At 35.3% G+C, this 16,928-nt stretch overlaps 1 protein-coding gene across 1 annotated transcript in view; it reads left to right on the top strand.

Moving 5' to 3' along the window:
* LOC107583851 (N-terminal EF-hand calcium-binding protein 2-like) overlaps positions 1-16,928 on the top strand; it is a 52,577-nt gene that overhangs the window by 19,903 nt on the left and 15,746 nt on the right. The window lies entirely within an intron of this gene.

Raw genomic sequence — 16,928 nt, 5'->3', positions numbered from 1 at the left:
TTTTGCAACTCTTTGGTTTTCAATCACAAGAAAACAGAGCACAGCAGGTTAATTTGCCTCCAGCATTTAGAGCTAAACTCCTAGAAGTGAAACATTATTATCCTCTTTCTTTTCGAATAGGGCTGCATGCATAAAAGAGACAGTTCTCTCCAAAAATAATATTTTGTCATTATTTATTCCACCCTATAATGTCATTTTAAACCTATACTACTTTATTTTTTCCATGGAACACAAAATAAAAATGTTCTAATTTCTGACAGTTTAATGTGTCTACGACTGTCAAGCAACTTCAATATATGATATGATATGATATGATATGATATCATATCATATCATATCATATCATATCATATCATATCATATCATATCATATCATATCATATCATATCATATCATATCATATCATATCATATCATATCATATCATATCATATCATATCATATCATATCATATCATATCATATCATATCATATCATATCATATCATATCATATCATATCATATCATATCATATCATATCATATCATATCATATACTACTGGTCAAAAGTTTGGAATAATTAAGATTTTTGAAATGTTTTTTAATATGCTGGCCCAGGCTGCATTTATTTGATTAAAAACACAGTAAAAAATGTTTTACTATTGTGAAATCTTATTACAATTTAAAATAACTGTTTTCTATTTGAATATATTTTCAAATGTAAATGTGCTGATTTTTATTATTAGTATTAATTATTAATGTTATAAATAGTTGTGTTGCTAAATATTTTTGTGGAAAACATGATACACTAATATTCAAAAGTTAGGAGTAAGATTTAGGGGGGGGAAAAAATTTATACTTTTTATTCACTGAGGATTGATCAGAAGTGACAGTAAATATATTTATAATGCTACAAAATATTTCTATCTCAAATAAACTGTTTTCAACATTGATAATAATAAGAACCATAATTCATATTTAAGTACCAATAATAATTTATAATAAATGAGCACAAAATCAGTGTATTTGAATGATTTCTGAAGGATCATGTGACACTGAAGACTAGAGTAATGATGATGAAATTCACCTTTGCCATCACAGGAATACATTTTAAATATATTATTGAAACATTAAAATTTTATATTATTAAAACAATAAAAAAATCTAGTATAAACAAAAAAATATTATTAAAAATATTTGTAAAAATATATATAAATAAAAGTACTTCATACTACTTCTGAACTTATACAGACAATATGATACATGAATAATTACATCATTTAAATTTGTAAATGAACTTCCTTTGAAATCATGGTTTATGGATCAATTTACCTTCCAGAGTTAACCATCATATTGAGCACAAACCACACACAGAATGTCATGCCACCCTGCCGCATGTCTCTTACTGCAGAAGTGATTGGTTACATCATGCGTGTGGAGCAGGCAGAGAGAATCATTAATGTCTGTTGTATAGAGAAAATGACATGCTCTTTTGGCCTTAGAGCTTTTATGCAAGCTTGGTCTGGCACGCTCAGCCTCCTGCTTTTTGATTACCTGGTCAGTGGCAATAAATCTGCAAGGGATGTTAACATGAGAGCAGACTGGCAGAGACCTGTGTGACCCACTGCCTTATCTGCATCTGCAGTTTGCCTATCTAAATATATCACTCCGTTTAAAGGGAGAGAAAGAACGGTACAGGTACATGTAATGGAAATTTAATTGGTTCTTTCAACTGTTTTAAATTCTGTACTGTTTCTCTGTGCAGCATTTTTACATCAAAAAGAACTCGCAGGGTCAAAGAGAGCAAAAGGGCTACTGATGAGAAAAAAGGTTACTAAAATGATACATTTAGAAGCCAAATTAATTTTTCGTTGACAAATTACAGAACCCTTTGGTGCAGTAATGCATGGTTTATACAGTATATAGGCTATGGCTATTTAAGTACAATGAAAAAAAATTAGTATAGAAATAATTTTCATTCACAAATTGCTAGTAAATTTCACAAACAATTACAAAGAAACTTGTTTTTGTTTAGTTATATGTAATTCAGGGATTCCTAGACATTTTGTCAGCTGAACCCCTTCGATATAAAATATTTACTAGAAGTAGCCCAGTAATTTAAGGTTAAAATTTTACTAATTTAATGACACATTTACATGTCCACAGTTCTCTGATGTTAGTTAATTGTCATATGACATGCAGGTAAACACATAAATTAATCTTTTTCATAAGTGTTTTATCTTTTATCTTACATTTTTATGATTTATGATTTTTTTTTTATTTAATACTCAAGAGTTTTTAGCTTTAGACTCTGATTTTATCCATTCAGAAGACATCAAACATGTTTAATATTTTGAGTCAATTTTAGAACAAATATTGTTTTCATTTGTCACATATCTTCTAGCAACAAAGCAAATGTTCGGAACAACTTGAAAGTCTGGTAGTGTGAGTTCCTCAGTTGTTTAGTGTATGAGGCCAAGTTTTTTCTGCAACTATTTATAAAGTCAGAAAGTGTATGATGCCTAGTGTTCTAAAATCTGTTTCAATTGTAAAAGTCGTGCAGTGTATTACACCCTTTAGTCTGTTTCAAACTGACTCAAGAGCGAATGAGTTTGAGATTGTGAATCCTTTTCACTGACTCTTTAAAGGGGTCATATGATGTTGCTAAAAATAACATTATTTTGTGTATTTGGTGTAATGAAATGTGTTTATGCGGTTTAAAGTAAAAAAAATACATTATTTTCCACATACTGTACATTATTGTTTCTCCTCTATGCCCCGCCTTTCTGAAACGCGTTGATTTTTACAAAGCTCATCTGTCTGAAAAGCGAGGTGTGCTCTGATTGGCCAGCTATCGAGTGCGTTGTGATTGGCCGAATACCTCAAGCGTGTGACGGAAATGTTACACCCCTCACCATACTGTGATGGAGCGACGAGACAAAAACATTAAAACCCATTATAAACGAGGCATTTGTTGCATCCAGTGGGGACATAATTACGGATTATAATGATTTATACTGTCTTTTTACGTGTTGCGTTGCATCGCGCCACGTAAACATAAAACAATGTCTGCATTTGTGATCGGAGAAATGACAAACAACAAGCACTGCTCTACACTGCTCAAAACTCGCGTTTGAATCGACAATGGAAAATCCTTTAAATATGAAAACGTACTTACAGACTGTGAGTCAGAAAAGCTGGCATTGTAGTCTACTCTACCAGGATCAGAAAACAGTCCTCCATAAAATGTGCTGCCTGCACACATCTGAATATTTGGGTTGAACTGTTCTGGAACAGTGTTGCAAATACAACTCAACCACTGAATTCTAGTCGTGTCGTCTTTTGGAAGGCCAAACAAAGTAGTTTTGCTTTCACAACGAAACACACAGCGTTTGTGAACACACAGCGCCCAAAACTCACTCATTTGGGCGGCGTTATGCAAATCTTCCCACATAGTGACGTAGACATGTGGGGGCGTGTTAGAACGAGCCGTTTTAAGTAGGCGTGGTTGACGCTTAACTTTTATAAAGAATATCTCTTTGGATTTGAGACTTTAGTCTTTGCAACTTTACAGATCTTCTTTATGCACCAAGAGCTTGTAACACTCCAAAGAGAAAGGAAAAATTGAAATCGCATCATATGACCCCTTTAAAAATAATTCAGTTCATAAGAGCCATTTGTTCGAAAATCAGACATTCCTCTGGTGTTTCAAGAGGAAGCAGAATGTCGGAGAGAGAGAGAGTTTGTATACAGTAACCAATTATCATGCTTAGATTTCAATGAATAACTAATTCAAGGATTTGAATGTATAAATACAAGCTTTTCTCCTCTAGTACTATCCCCCTGTCTGGTCTAGATTTGCGGGCTCTCACTGGCAGTAAATTAGTGTTTATGTGTGTGCTCACTGAAAATAAACATGCTGACAGCAGCCTCCCGCACAGCATGCAAGCATCTAGGCTTCCCTGATCTAGATCTTATGAATCATTAAAGTTTTGTAAAAAGGGCATAATGGGTAAATAATGTCTCAGGTTAGTTTTCAGTCATGAATATTCTTGGTATTAATCTTGTAGATGTTCCAATATGTTTATTGGAAAGTTTTGTGTACTGCTAAATATTAAAGTCTTGGATTGGATTTACTTTAGATTAATGCTTACTTAGTGCAGTCCTGCATTGCCTCATTAATAGTGGAGCTTTTGGACACCATTTCTGTATCCTCCAGGGGCCAACGCTGAAGCTATCGCCACAAAGAACAGTAACATATGTTGTCTCCTATTTGGATCAATAGATGCATATTGCATGGTTCTCTTTGATATTTCATCATGCTTCGCTTGTTTGTGTGGATGAGCAGCTTTGTCTGCTTTTACAAACCCAATTCCAAAAAAGTTGGGACACTGTATAAATTGTCAGTAAAAAAGGAATGGAATAATTTACAAATCTCATAAACTTATATTTTATTCACAATAGAATATAGATAACATATCAAATGTTGAAAGTGAGACATTTTGAAATGTCATGCCAAATATTGGCTCATGTCAAAAAAGTTGGGACAGGTTGCAATAAGAGGCCGGAAAAGTTAAATGTGGGGGTAATATTCTGGCAGGGGGGCCGGAACTGCTCTTGAATGCTTCAGCAAGTTATGCAACACCATGTCCTAGACAATTATTTCACTCACGCTGAAATACAGAGATCAGATCTTTATAGTTGTATACTTTCCCTGGTTAGGTGTGCAAATCTGTGGGGTTCTTTTTTTAACGTTTTTGAATGAAGTTTCTTATGCTCACCAAGGCTGCATTTATTTGGTTAAAAATACAGTAAAAATGTAATATTATGAAATATTATTAGAATTTAAAATAACGGTTTTATATTTTAAAATACTTTAATATATACTTTATTTTTGTGTCTGCTGTGCTCCAATCAGCAATTCAGTCACACGATCCTTCAGAAATCATTCTAAATCATGCTGATTTGGTTTCTTATTATTATCAATGTTGAAAACAGTTGTGAAGCTTAATATTTTTGTGGGAACCATAACACTTTTGTTTTCAGGATTCTTTTATATAATATATAACATTATATTATATTATATTATATGTAACATAATATATGTATATAAATAATACATTTATTTTTAATTAATATAGTTTTTTTTATTTCTTAAGATATTTTATGTTGTAATAGACGGATCTGTAGCACAGTTTTATAGTACCCACTGTTAGTTTGTCTAATGTAATTTATAGTATTTCTTTCATTTGAGTGATTTTGTTGTTCTCCGTTCTTGTCTATAGGATTTAAGGTCATCTATATACTAGTACACTCCTAAACGTGAATAAAACCAAGGTTTAGCATATGTAGAGTTTTAAAAAAAAAAATTATATTCCAAGGACCAGAAATATTGATGACGCATCAAGCACTTATGGCGTATCCATATTTAAATGCTCTTATAGTGAGAACATCCCCTGCCCCTGATAGCAAGTAGCAAATTATGTTTATTGCATGAAATAAAAGCTATTGGTCTTTAAAAAGAAAAGTGATGAGCCTTCAGGTATGTCCTATACTTTCTGTCAACAACCGTGTTCGTCTTTTAAACTGGACCTGGACCTTATCACCCAGTCTGTAATGGATAAGTAGGAAAATGCAATGTGCCAAAGTCTATATATATATATATATATATAGTCTATATAGCATAGTTATTCTGGTGTACAACACAGGTATAGCTAATGCTCTTCACAGTGGGCACGGTCCCAGCACAACTCATTTATGAATGCATTTACAGAACACTAGGAGAACGCCGGCTCTCACATCTTCCTCAGGATGAACCCTGCTTTGATGTAAGCTGGCCTGAGATCTGAGATCCCTCCTATTCCCACTCTAATAATTAAAGCCTGACTGGGGCTTCTGGACAGATCTCCGCTTTAAAAAATGTCCCTCTGAACTGCAAAACACAGTCTGATGCCATCTAACTGCTGCCTTAAAAATGGATCTGGAAGATAAATGAATATCCTGAGCCCATATGCTTCTCTGGGCACACTGTGTCAGTCCTCACAGCGGTCAAAAACGGCTTCTGAGAGGCAGCAGTTAGAGAAAGTTTAATTAAAGCACAGAGGAGTTTACAAATCATCTCAATCACTGTGGGTTCTGAAGGTTTGTTATCTTTGTTTTAGATGCATTTTTTCGGGGTCTGTTTTTGTAATGCATCAAATGCTGGCTTTCACAAACTACTTAAACACGAACAATTGTTGTTAGTGTAAGTTTTTCTGAAAAGTTCTTCCCTTTTTCATACATCTGAACAGCGTTGCTGAAGATCTGCCATAATGCAATGAGATATTTTTAGAGAAGCTTTAAAGTCATCAGAATACATTTAGGGAAGAACTTTCTTTGCTAAGATCATTCAGTTGCAAAGTGCAACATTAAGTGAAGTCAGCAGGGAATCTTTTTTAAAGTATTTGAAAATGTGTTTGGTTCCCGCAGGTCTGTTCAAATCACACTGTTCCGTCCCAGGAGACTCTGACTAATTAAAAATACTCAAGGGCTCCAGCTAAGAGATTTGAGTTTGTTGCCATTCTTCCATTGTTTTGTCTTCCACCTCCACCCCACGCTCACTTTTTTCCGACCCACTGTTGTACTTGCTGCTAATGCCAACTTTAAGTTTGAATAATTAAGCTTGGCTAATATTTTTACTTTTTTTAACCCTCATGTTGTGTTCCAGTCATTATGAGAGGATTTCCTTTTTCTCAAAAATGCTAGTTAATTTATCCCATTGCACTAAATCTTACTGACTTTGCTCACATAGGGTATAACAACTCAACCCCCCCCCCCACCCACCTTTTTTTTTACATATCTGGAATTTTCCCCACCTTGTTACACCTGCGGTGTTCCCGGTCAAAAATGACTGACCTACAAAAAATAGCGAAAAAAAATGTCTTGTTATGCTATATTACTACCCAATATTGGGACTCAATCTTTTTATCAACTTGTTCTCTTTCAGTTGGCAGTTGATCTGAGCTTATGCACCTCACTTTTTTCACACAAAAAAGCTTTTTTCACTCAAAACTGAGGTGCATAGCTCAGATCAATGAGGCCTACAACCAGTCAGTTCCAAAAAGAAACATAAAACCTGTGCTAATTAAAAGAAAACAAGTTGACAAAAGATCCAAGATTTAGTGATAATGTAGCAAAATGTAATATTTACACCAAAGGTACTGGTAAAGGATTTTCAACCCAACACAAGGGTTAAAGAGGTACAGTATCTGATTAGTTTACACAATTCTACATGTAAAGAGAATGAAAAAGAAATCTTGAATGTGTGCTAGTCTTTAATTTAAAGTAGATAAGCACATATTGTGCCCAGTTGAGGAAGCGATTGCAGTACTTTGTTCTGTGTGCACTGAGGGGATTTCCCCACATTTTTCTGTCCACCCAACCGCGCACTGCCACATCAAAGAAAACACTCTCTTTAATGTGCTAGAAAGCACCGCAGTCACAGGACTGCACTGCAGATAGGGAAGTAGCATGCCAGAATTTTTTTTAGGGAATCCTAGTGCTTTCAGAGGATGTCCCAAGGCATTATGGGAGGAGGTCGATTGGATTCGAGGCAGTGGAGATTGGTTGATTTCTGATGTTAGCAGAGACTCGGGGGAGTTCACCTGGCTGACCTGGCGGCCCACGCTTTGTGCTAAACTTGGCTGCATGACAGAGAAAGAGTTGAGAAAGAGTGTGGCATGTCAGTGTTTTTCTTCAAGATGTCTTAGGCTTTTGTTTTGTTGAGCATGAAGGGAATATGCAGAGTGGGGTTTAGAAATGTTTGGGGGACAAAATGCTTTACTAAATGTCTTGATCTATATAGCATTTTACGACAATTATGTTACATGATTTGACTGATTCGGGCATTAAATTTGGGCTTTTAAGGAGGGACGAAAGCACACCAAGTGAATTTACAGGTGAACAACTGAATTTAGGAATCACAAAATTATAATGTACATTATGAAATTAGTATATTCATTTTGAGATTATATTTATAAATGGTATTAAATTATTTGTATTTTTCAAATATCCAATGTGCATGAGCCTCAAAGGATTTATAAACATTTGTCTTTTAAAAGGTTTTATATGCTGTCAAAATGTTGATATTATACAGTGTCCATACAGTCATACAGTAGGTGTGCTAGAATCACAAAGAAGCCTTTTTATATGCTTTTTCAATTGAGATTGTATGCTAACCACCAGGTTCCCCTTCACTTCAGCCTGTCACAACCAAATAGGACTACAATACATAAGCAATGTGATCACTATGGTATTAGTGGTCACACAATACACACTGTAGCATTTCCTGATACCTTAGTAAAGTCATTGCTTTGTACTAAAAGAATTGTACTGGAGCACAATGTTAACTGTCACTCTTAGCAGTTGTTTCACAGGGGAGATGCCAGTTGTAACACTGAGGTGCAGTCTGCCAGGAGAACATGAACAGAATGCTGACAGCATTATCAGTTAGCTCACACAGCAGCGGGAGTGAGATAGAGATCCGGTGGGACTCATTTGAACGGAGAAGGTGCCCCATATGACTCGTGTGCTATCATATGCAATGGGAAATTAAAATAAGCACAAGGGGTGCATGACTTAATTGTTTATACGCCCCAGGTTCAGAGAAGTATGGTATTTGTGGTGCATGGGCACTATGGGAGATCTTTTTTTCTGGTGCCAAACAGTGGACTGTGTTGTTAACTGGGCCATAATGATTGGCATGCGTGACAGCTTCAGGAGAAGGAGATTGGGTTCGGGTAAAGCCTTCCTAGGTAATGTACAGATTCGTTTTTCAAAGGCCTTGTCAAGCCATCTTTCAAAGTTTCTCTTGACAAATGTTCCTTTTCTAGTTAAAAATGACACTTATTGCAGTTATAAAATTTCAATTTTACCACTTTAAATTCAATTTCAAACTGCAATTCTGCTTGATATTTGCTATCAATTCTAATTGAATTAAAATGTATTTTAAAATTAAAAGCCATTCTAATTCTGAACAGTTTGCAGCCCTGTTGGATGCAGCAATGTAATAATTTTTATTCTTAGTTTTGCCATTTCTATTTGTTATTTATGGAAAACAGCAAAAATCTCTCATAATGGGAGCTATTTGCTCATGTCATTAGTAGTATTGGTAAGAAATGTGCAAATGAAATATGCAAATAACCTTAAAAATTGTTTAATTTTGGAGTGTTTTCTCTTTCAAACTCCTTTTAGAAGATTTGTTGAAGAAACTGTTGGCTGTTCAACAGTCACAGAGTAAGAATTTGCAGCCATGATTCTTTAGTTATTCTCCTATTGTCTCCTCTCTGTTTCTCTTCTGGTCTCACAGCCCTCTCAAAGACCAGCATAGCTGCTCACCAGGATTTGTTGGGTTTTGGAAGCTGGTGTGCTGGTATCCCCACTAGATGTCCTAACTAGCTTAACCAGTGTGTCTTCCTTGGTTATTCAGCTTCAGACTGTGTTGATTGACCAGCATAACTTTGCTGATCTGCTAGTCAAGCCAGTATAAACCAGCCTGAATCAGCAACATTGATATTTTTTTCAGCAAGGAACTGTCACATCTTATGCTACAATGTTATTTATATACTACAGGTGCATCTCAATAAATCAGAATGTCATGGAAAAGTTCATTTATTTCAGTAATTCAACTCAAACTGTGAACTTTTCCACGACCAATTTATTGAGATGCACCTGTATATGATAATATTTATTCATATTTTGAATTCGGTTTTATTTTACATTTTCATTTTTAATTTAGTAACTTTATGTGCATTTGTAATTTTTATTAGTTTCTGTTTTGTATTTCTATTTACCTTTCATTTATTTTATTTTGGTTTGAGTAATTTTAGTACTTCAACCTAAACATATGTTAAAACAACATTTAAAATAGTCATTATATTTAGTAAGTTTTTCATCTAATATTTATATTTTATTTTATTTCAGTTTTATTTTAATTAACAAAAATTATGATTTTTAATAGTTAACAGTAACAACACTGTTCTGCTGCAGTTGTTGTTTTCTTTCTATTCTTTTACTCTATCTCACACTCTCAGTCTTGTTTGTAAGGTTTTGGTTGTCAGGTTTGCTTCAGTGCCTCTCGGTGTCAGGATCATGTACGATGTGCTAGTGCTTGTGTTCATGGTGCAATGAGATGTAGCGCTGCAATCTCGCGAGGGATGCAGTTTTGAGGGACTCTCTCCCTAAAGTAAACCCTAAACTTTGCCCACTATTCTTTGTAGAAATGTTTTTGATGTGTTGTCAACAAATTTAATTCAACTCGTGACTGCAAAAAGGACATTTTCATTTAGTATGCTTGCATGATGTACATGTACTGCCTGACTCAAATCACTCAGAGCTTCACAGCAGTAACACATAGCATGTATACCTATTAGAGATAATTCCTTTTTTTCCCTCGCAACTTGAGCCTTGAGATGCTATTTTCATAAAAACAGAAAGTGCTATCTGATCTGCACGACTCCCCTGAGTAAAGTGTAAAATGTGGGACTGAATCATCGACCTGACCTTTCCGTTTAAACCTCTCTCCACATGGACGGCATCTCTGACTTTCATAATAATGAACCAAACACACAATTCACAAAACCGAGCACAATGCTATTAGAATCAGGGGTGACCTCTTTGAAGTGGCAAGAAGACTCTCTTCATGAAGAAAATCATCTCTGTTAATCAGTACTAATCACAGCTGTACCTTTGTTCATAATCCAAGTATTGGTCTCAAGCACCTGCTGATGATCTATCACTAGATTATGATTGCATACACAGCTTTTGAACCGGTGTCTGACTCAGATGAGAATACAAACATATGCTTGTTTTTGGACATCTGTTTTAACCTCCTGAGACCCAGGAATAGACATTTGTCCTCCATAGAGGACATTATATTTTAGATATATGTTTTTTAAGACTGCATGTCTTGTACAGAGCATATTCAGGACTTTTCAAAGATACCGGATGTTTGAAAGTTTCACTATGACCATTCCCTCTCCTTGCTCTTTAAAAATGACTGACATTAATTTAGTGATCAAATTTAACAGTCTTATGGAAATATGATATAAATATATACAGTACACACATATACAGTATTATGTAAACATAAACTTATTTTATTGTTTAAAGCAGCCACTTTAGACAATGCTATAAAAACGTGTTTTTTTATTTTTTTCCTTCTATTTTTTAATCATGTCCGGTAGCTCTCTTATCACATTCAGTTTAGAAGGCAAGCTGAAAATACAGATAAAGAGTTATTCATTTATATTTGCTGCGTTATAGATTCAGTAGTGGCACAGAAAACACTGTGTGTCAGGAGTATTTTACTATAGTGTCCTTTGTGTTTTTGGCAATACTGCAAAATTGCAATTGTAAAATATGCAATTTATCTTAACATCTGCTACATAATTAAGTAGCCAAAAAGCAGGGCATCTTATTGATTCATAAATAAATGTATATGGTAAGGGTTGGCAGGAAGAACACATAGCATAAATGATGATAATGTCACACTGGTTGTTCTTGTGAAAACTACCATTGCGAGGGTACTCTGCATGCAAATGTGAATTTGTGGCCTTTCCCTGCTCTAACTAATGACAGACAGTTAAGTTGTTAATAATATGGCAGAATCCAAATGTGCAGCTAGGCTTGTGATATTTGGTGTCCATTGTTAAATGGCATTTAAATGTTAGTTAATTAGTGCCTTTATGTATGTTAACAATGTGTGTTGTATGTTTCTGTATGTGTGCTTTGTACAGCTAAGTGTCTTTTTGTAAGTGGACCAGCTTATGATCTGAAAAAGGGTTTTTCTTTCTTCTTTGGAACACAAAAGAAGATATTTTGATTCTTTTTGCCCATATAGAGAAAGTCAGAACTATTTTTGCCCATATAGTGAATGTCAGTGGGGTCCAAAACCGCATTAGACTTTCATTGTTTGGACAAAAAAAAAACAGACATTTTTCAAAATCTCCTCTTTTGTGTTCCACAGAAGACAGAAATATGGATTTGGAATGACATGAGGGTGAGTAAATGATGACAGAATTTAATTTTTGGATAAACGATCCCTTTAATCTTTGGGATCTATTATTGAAATCAAACAGAGCTATCAGTTCACTACATGAAGCTCTTCAAAGTCTTCATGGTTTTATCATATCAGTGGCATATCAACACCTGCATTGCATCAGGACAGTGACAGCAGGATTTAATGCTGTGGTGGCAGCTTTTCTCCATAAATCAGCCTATATGTCAATAACTGCAATTGAAATGAGGTTTGTCAAGAGCAGGGCCGTAACACTGTGTTGATCTCTCCCAGAGCACTCCTATTGTAGCTTCTAGTGTTGCGATTCTTGACAATAAATAGGGTGAATTCAGTTTAACCACTTTTGACAGTCAGAGAATCAAAGCCACTATCTAGGAATGTTCTCGAGCACATTTAACAGAAATCAGCAGAGGTGGTGTGTAATATATAATGTTTTTCCATACCAACCTCCCTGTTGCCAGTTACCCATGGTTACAGCAAACTGCGATCCCTATATCCCATTAGGCCTCTAGCTCCTGATGTTGCCATGGTGCCATCATCTTCTCCCTAAGCTTATTTCCTCAGATGGCTGAAGGCTTTAATCAAATGGAAATCCAATATGGGGTCACATCCATGTCTTCATCTCTTTCACGCATCCTCTGAGCCCTTAAGTAAGCTGACCCAGAAGTGTTCAATTATGTTAAATGTCTTTATAATAAAAGACAAATTCTTCTTCGTAGGCTCTCACCCAAAGCCAGATGATTTTTGTCTCAACTCGAGTCCCTTGAAGCATAAAAGAGTGTAAATTAATTGAGAATTTCCAATCCTCAGTGGAAATAGGGCAGACTTACTTGATTGCCGCAGCTGAATTGTGGGTGTGAGGTGCTTCCAATGAACTCTCTTCTCTTCTGTTCTCGTCTCTACTCTACTCGTCTCTTCTCTTAAAATGCTTAGTATTTATATGAAATATTACTATTATAAGCTTTTTTGTCTGTGTGCAGAATAAGTGTTACAAAATATAATAATAATAAACGTTCATTTAAATTTTGAACAGTGGTTTTACGTACTGTAAATACCTTACAATTTTTCTCGATTGCTAAAACACCATTTCTGAAACCTTGCTCCATTTTCTGAAAACATTAAACACAAAACTTAATCTTCAAGCACTATTTAAAAAACCTCTGACTCAAAATGAAACTTTCGCCTCAAAACAGTTTTACCTGTGTTCAAAATCAAACACTGCTCTCAAATCATAAACAAAGTGATCAAAATGATATACACTGTCAAGCAGTCAGTAAACAATACACCAAAAAATAGAAAACACATTGTTCAAAACATATAGTTCTCAGGGAGAAGTACATTTTTAATCTCAAAACAAATTTCCTATTTTTCCGTCATTGTCTTTTGATGAACGAAAACATGTTCTATCATAGTAGCTCAAAATTGATCAGAAATTACTACTCTACTTTGCTCTGTGCAATTTGTTTTGTACTTCCTCCTCCTCTTCCTCCTCTTTCTTGCCCTCCTCCTGCTCTTCCTCTTCCTCCTCGTCGCCCACCTCGCATACGCACTCGTCCTCGTCCTCTCACATTGTTTCTTCTATCCATTCTCAGACTTTCTCCTTCCCACCTTCAACAACCTGTTTGCTCTCTGAACTGGCTTATATTGGTTGTGTCACATCATTTGAAACAGGTTAAATCAATTTTGAGTGGTTGTGTTCTATCAATGACATGTGTTCTCTATTTGTATTTGATTGTTGCCACTTGTGTTTACCAGTATGGATGACATGTGTATTAGAGTGCAGAATGTGTTTTGAGAATGAGAATGTGTTTAGAGTTTTGCTGAAAAGTCTAAGTGAGATCTGCAAATTGTGTTTTACCATGTGAAATGGTGTAAGGTATTGACAACAGACTGCACAATTAGCTAAATGAGTTCAGGCAACTGAGAACTTTGTTCAGCCAATGGGTTTTAGTGTTTTAGCAATCGAGAAAAACTGTAATATCTTGAACAGGGAACGCTATCTTTTGTATAGCATAACATAACTGCATTGAGTAATATGCAATACAATTAGACATGTCAAAGAAGCCTAACTCCATGCAGTTAACAAGTGAAAGCACATTAGCATACTAAATGTCACTTTTCTTTTTACCATATGCAAAGTATGATATTGACGGGAGGCGCAAAGAGTCACTCCACTGGCAGTTGAAGAGTAATTGCTTTTGAGTTAAGCAACATTCCACTCCACAGTTTTCAAAAATGAAAATTCTCTCATCATTCTTCATCACCCTCATGTCATCCTAAACCTGTATGGTTGACTTTCTTCTGTGGAACACAAAAAGTGTGAGTTTTACTGACAGTGGTACTGTACTGTGTTCTTTCACCCCAATGACAAAAAACACTATGCACCGAAATGAAAATTCTGGGTCTAAACCGAAAATTGTGGATGCACCTGGCAGAAACTGAATCCGAAACCGAAAAAGGCTTTGTAATAATCTATTATTATTTTATTAAATAATATAAAGTAATTTTATAAGACTTTTAAATTTAACTCAATAATTTTAATGATACTGAAATTAAAAACACAAGCCAATAAAATAACCACACTTTTATTGAAAGTAACAAAATTAAATTGGACAGAAAATATATGAATATTAAATATCAATATATTATTTTTATTCAGTTCTGTGCAACAGAATCAGATATAACTGTTATTGTATTTTTTTTTTGGACTAATTATCCAAATAATGTATAGTCCCACAAAACTATCATTATCAGAACATGTGAGCATAGCGGGGAGCAGATCGTCTAGGGGTGGGAATCTTTAGTCACCTTACGATCCGATTCCGATTTTGGAGCCGCCTTTCCACTATCTCCGACAAACGACAAGTAACAGACCGGAAGTCATTCATTTCCAATGGAGAGTAGTGCGGGAGCTGCGTGGAGTGCCGATCATATGCGTATGCGGAAAATTCGGATCCGATTTGAGCTGCGGATGCGTTCAAATATTTGAACTTCTGCGGCTAGACCGTATGCGACCGACCGGCCGACCGGATGTGATGTATTCTATTAAAAACTATTGAGTGTAAGGTTAGAATTACCAATATTTTGTTCACTTTACCACTATTCTTTAAACACTATTTCTGTAAAATTGAGCTTTAGAATAATTATGGCAGAAATAATTATTTTATAATTATTAAATCATTATTTACAATGATTAGCCCCATAAACTCTACTATGTTTTTATTTTGGGAGTCATTTGTGACGATACATTCATACATTAATCATTCAAATCATTAATTTTACCATGGTGAATATGCTGTGGTAACGGTTGCTGCACGACCAGTTTGAAAGTTCTGTGCGACAGTCGTGTCCGAATGTCGTGTGCAGTGGAAAGGCGGCTTGGGAGTCACGATCCGATTCCAGAACGATTCTTGATCTTGAAATCCTTACATTTACATATCATTACATAAGTAATTAAGTACTTTTTACAATAATTTCAAACTGAAAAAAAAATAATTAAAACAGTTGTATGTTAAGAATTTTTAACTAATATAACTTCAAAACATACAAGCAAGTAGCAAATAATAAAGAGGAGCATAGAAACATATTACAAACAACAAACAAAGAGTGCTTTCAGTATTTAAAGGGGTCATATGATGCTATTTTAAAGATCATTATTTTGTGGATTTGGTGTAACAGAATATGTTGACATGCTTTAATGTTCAAAAAACACATTATTTTTCAAATACTGGCATCCCTAAATAAACACTTGAGACATTTTCCAAAGTATAGGCCTACACCAAATTTTTGAGCATGTGCTGGAAACTGGAAATCAGTTTCAGTAATGCTATGTTAATTCTAGCCTAAATTTGTCATGTAGTCTCAGTGCAAATAGATTAAGTAAACTTCTGTTTTACAAATTTAAATGGATTGAGTGCAATTAAATTAAGTTGTGAGTGACAGAATGCTGAATAGTTGTGTTGCATTTGCTCATTTTAATTAAGTAAATTGAGCAAGTAGCACAACATTTATTTATTATATACATATACTATATCAAAAGTACAGTACATTTATGATAAAGTATATTATGTCATCATACCTCAAACATCTCTAATATGCACTACTGAAGTTTCATATGTGTATGATGATGTTGCAGTCAGTTCAAAATTAACACATTTCATCAAGTGAAGTGAACGTCAACGGATATCCCATGCTTAGGGAATAGTGAGCAGTGAACACTGCAGGGACCCTGTCAGTTGTAACGCAGCTTCTTTTTGCACAGCAAATTGTGTGCTTGTAATGCCAGATTTTACATTATGCTCAGTTGAGTTTGCTCAGTGAGATTGTTTTCTTCTTTGTATTAGAGCTAAACCAGTAAGATGCCACCCAAGAGCTTGAGCATGTCGTGCAGTCTCAGTAACACCTATTTGTGATTTGGCTCATTGTGCACAGTTGCACTGTTAGCAAAACATGTCTGTGCTGGAGACATATGGAAGTGGGAGGATGAGTTGGATAAATGTTTAGCATGTGCTGATGGGTCCTCTCATGCTGCAATCACACTGTCCTGACATATGGCTGAATCAAATCGCAACAGACTTCAAAGGTACCAGTGTCCACCTCAGACGGGCAGACAGACAGGGAATCTGAAGGCAGATAGATTAAATGATGCTTTGACAGACAGGCTTACAGTGAGACAGGCAGGTAGTTCTAGTTTTTTTCCATGCTGATCGATGTCTGAGCAAGAGAAGCTGACAGGCCTGTGAAAGGCTCTTTTACTGTTCATCCATCATTACTCTCAGAGTGGTGTCTTTGGGACGGGCCAGAGGGAGTGTGCGACTTTCATATTAGTTTAGCTTTTGAGTTTATTACTGTTTTGGCAATGGAGGGGGGGGGGGGGGGGGGAGGGGGTGGGGGGG

Source organism: Sinocyclocheilus grahami, unplaced genomic scaffold, assembly GCF_001515645.1.
Source record: "Sinocyclocheilus grahami isolate Dianchi unplaced genomic scaffold, SAMN03320097.WGS_v1.1 scaffold55.1, whole genome shotgun sequence".
Taxonomy (NCBI): domain Eukaryota; kingdom Metazoa; phylum Chordata; class Actinopteri; order Cypriniformes; family Cyprinidae; genus Sinocyclocheilus; species Sinocyclocheilus grahami.
This window is presented reverse-complemented; position numbering and strand designations above follow the sequence as displayed.